The 3,415-nt window shown below is 42.4% G+C and overlaps 1 non-coding gene across 1 annotated transcript; it reads right to left on the minus strand.

The window, feature by feature from the left end:
* Positions 1-521: 521 nt before the first annotated feature.
* Positions 522-654, minus strand: LOC125999733 (small nucleolar RNA SNORA51). Its single transcript, XR_007492208.1, has one exon. It is a non-coding gene; the product is annotated as a small nucleolar RNA SNORA51 (small nucleolar RNA).
* Positions 655-3,415: the final 2,761 nt, after the last annotated feature.

The raw sequence follows: 3,415 nt of genomic DNA on the forward strand, positions 1-3,415 counted from the left end.
GTTAGGTAAGGTGACATTCCTTCAGCCTTTATCAACTGGGGACCATATATACTTCTGTGGCACCCCAGGACATTCCAAGGTAGCAAACCTGTGAAAGTCATGACCATGAGGAGCAATGACACAAGACTTGGGGGCCAACTGATAAGACAGGGGCTTCATAGGAAATAGAAAGACTGGGAGGGGACCAGCCAGTCAGAATATAGGTTGAGAAAAACTGGCAAAGAAGAGATTTTGCAGATGCGATGAAGGTACCAATTCAGTTGACTTTGAGCTAATCTAAAGAGAAATTATCCCAAGTGGATCTCACTTGATCACCAAAAGAAATAGTTAAAGGTTCAATGTGAATGAATGAGGGACGTGGAAAGCCTGTCTAGAGTACAGGTGGGGGTTGGATGGGGAGGAGGGAGATTTGGGACATTGGTGATGGGAATGTTGCACTGGTGAAGGGGGGGTGCTCTTTACATGACTGAAACCCAACTACAACCATATTTGTAATCAAGATGTTTAAATAAAAAAGATATTTTTGTCCCCCAATTCACAATGCAGACCAGGCAAACGGCCTGGGTTGAGGTGTATATGGGGTGCATTTACTGTACCTCCTCTTTCTATACAGTCAGTGTAAAGAACACAGTCTGTGGTAAGCATTGGGAGGCCTTATCTTTTTTTTTATTATATAGACAGGCTTTCTACTTCCCTCACACAGTCACATTTTGTTATGATAGTTCTCAGTGTAATTATTTCTGTGACTGCACTAAATGATCCCTGTCGTGAGCTTCATGTCAGGAGCTGGACCCTCCAGTCCTCCTCTGTTGTGTATGTAAACATTTTAATAGATTATGTTACTGACCCTACCCTGATCAGTGATTGTGCCCTAACCTAGGGTGTAACCTGGCATTCTTCTCCCACTCTAGGGTGGTACCTGATTCTGCTCCCACCATTGGGTGGTACCTGATCCCACCATTGGGTGGTACCTGATTCTGGGGCATAAAAAGAAGGGTCTGTGGAAGGCGAGAGGCTTTTTGTCCTGGACCTATTCTTAGACCTTTTGGCTTCAACCTCTTCAAGGAATAAAGAGCTGTTTTCTTCGGAAGCCTGACTACCTGTTGGCTTTCTTGCCGCCGCATTCACCTCAGAACCACCGACTGAACAGGGTAACAGACTTGTGGTCTGAGCTGGAGGAGAAAGGCCTCATCCTCCATCCCTCCATCAGTCAACCTCTTCAGGGGCTGAATTGCAACACTCCTCTATTTTGTCTCTGAGAATCATTACAAAAATGTTTTTCATTTTTCTCAAAACCCATAGATGAGTGAGACCATTCTGTGTTTATCTCTCTCCCTCTGATTTATTTCACTCAGCATAATAGATTCCATATAAATCCATATATAGGAAAATTTCATGACTTCGTCTCTTCTGATGGCTGCATAATATTCCATTGTGTATATGTACCATAGTTTCTTCAACCATTAATCTATTGAGGGGCATCTAGGCTGTTTCCAAAGTCTGGCTATTATAAACAACACTGTAATAAATATAGGTGTGAGAAAAGAATTTTTGTATTGTATTTTTGTGTTCCTAGGATATATCCCTAGGAGTGGTATAGCTGGATCGTATGGGAGCTCAACTTCCAGCTTTTAGAGAAATCTCCATATCGCTTTCCACAAAAATTGGACTAGACGGCATTCCCACCAGCAGTGAATGAGCTCCTTTCTCTCCAAATCCTGCCAGCATTGCTTATTCTCATTCTTTGTGATGTGTGCCAATCTCTGTGGTGTGAGGTGGTACCTCATAGTTGTTTTGATTTGCATCTCCCTGATGATTAGTGATGTGGAGCATTTTTTCATGTGCCTTTTAGACATTTGTATTTCTTTTTTTTTTTTTATCAAAGTGTCTGTTCATTTCTTCCCCCCATTTTTGATGGGGTTAGATGATTTTTTCTTGTAAAGTTGTGTCAGTGCCTTGTATATTTTGGATATTAACCCCTTATCTGATAAGTATTGGGTGAATAGTTTCTCCCACTCAGTGGGAGAAGAAAATAAAGATATTAATAAAAAAGAAATAGTTAAAGGTTAAGACAGAGGCTACAGAAGGGTCAGATGTCATAATTTGTGGGTCTATTATGGGTCTATGATGTGTGGGTCTACAATATTTGGAAACAACACTAGCTAACACTCCAAAAAACTCACTTGTTGGGCCTGAGAAAAAGCACAGAGGTAGGACATTTGCCTTGCATGACCCAGGACCAACCTGAGTTCAATCCCCGGTATCCCATATGGTCCCCTGAACCTGCAAGAAGAAATTTCTGAGCACAGAGCCAGGAGTAACCCCTGAGTACCGCTGAGTGTAATACTCCCCCAAAATTTCTCATTTGTTTCCAGCTGTTGTTCTTTGTGTGCTTGTTTAAGACTCACAATGGCCCAGTCCTGAGACTATTGGCAGCTCCATTTCATAGGTGAGGAGAGGAAATCATAGAGAGTTGTGTGATCTTCAGTGTGTGTTTAAGAATAGTGAAACTGGGATTTAAAGTCAGGCAGTGTGGCTCCAGTTTGAAGGGTTAGGGTGGCCGATTAGACCCTCAAAAGATGTCCTTGCATGGAGTGGGGAGGGGTGGGTTGTGCTTTATAGGAATCAAAATTAAATTTAGCCAATCCTGCATTCCACTCTTCAGTACTCATCAAACACTGTCTACTCTTTACTCCTACTCACTCCCGAATATTTTTTAACTTGGGGGGGGGGGAATGATTGAGGTTCTATGATTTACAAAACTGTTAATGATGATTTGCTATGTGCATAATTCCAGCTCCACAGCCATCACCAGAGCAACCATCTCCCTCCCCAAGGAAACAATTAAATATTTTATAGGGAGCACCCAATAGTGCAGGGGGTTGGCATTAAAATTTTCAAGCCCAGCAATATTGGCAGGCTGCCAGGGCTTCACCTAGAAGTTCTTAAGGGGTGGTGGTGATGGCTGTGATTCTAGGGTCAAACTAGAACTGTTCATTGACAAAGCACATGCTCTGCCTTTTATGGCATATCCATAGTTCTATCTATTCTTTTGTTTGTTTGTTTGTTTGTTTTGGACACACCCGGTGATGCTCACTGATTACTCCTGGCTATGCACTCAGAAATCACTCCTAGTTTGGGGGACCATATGGACGCCGGGGGACTGAACTTCAGTCCATCCTAGGCAGACCACATTACAGCTTGCACCACCCCTCTATCTATTTTTGGGTCTTTCCTGGCTTCTCTTTTTTGCCTTCACCTGCCTTTGAGATTGCCCTACATTTCTGAAATGACATTGAGTCTAAGAAGCAGTTTTTCAGGGTTTTAGGGAATCACTCAGCTAATTTTGAGTCATGAATTGAAGCTGATTTCAGAATGAAAAGCTGTCCATAGGAATTTATGTAGTAGCAGCTAA

The sequence above is a fragment of the Suncus etruscus genome, chromosome X, assembly GCF_024139225.1.
Source record: "Suncus etruscus isolate mSunEtr1 chromosome X, mSunEtr1.pri.cur, whole genome shotgun sequence".
Classification (NCBI taxonomy): Eukaryota; Metazoa; Chordata; class Mammalia; order Eulipotyphla; family Soricidae; genus Suncus; species Suncus etruscus.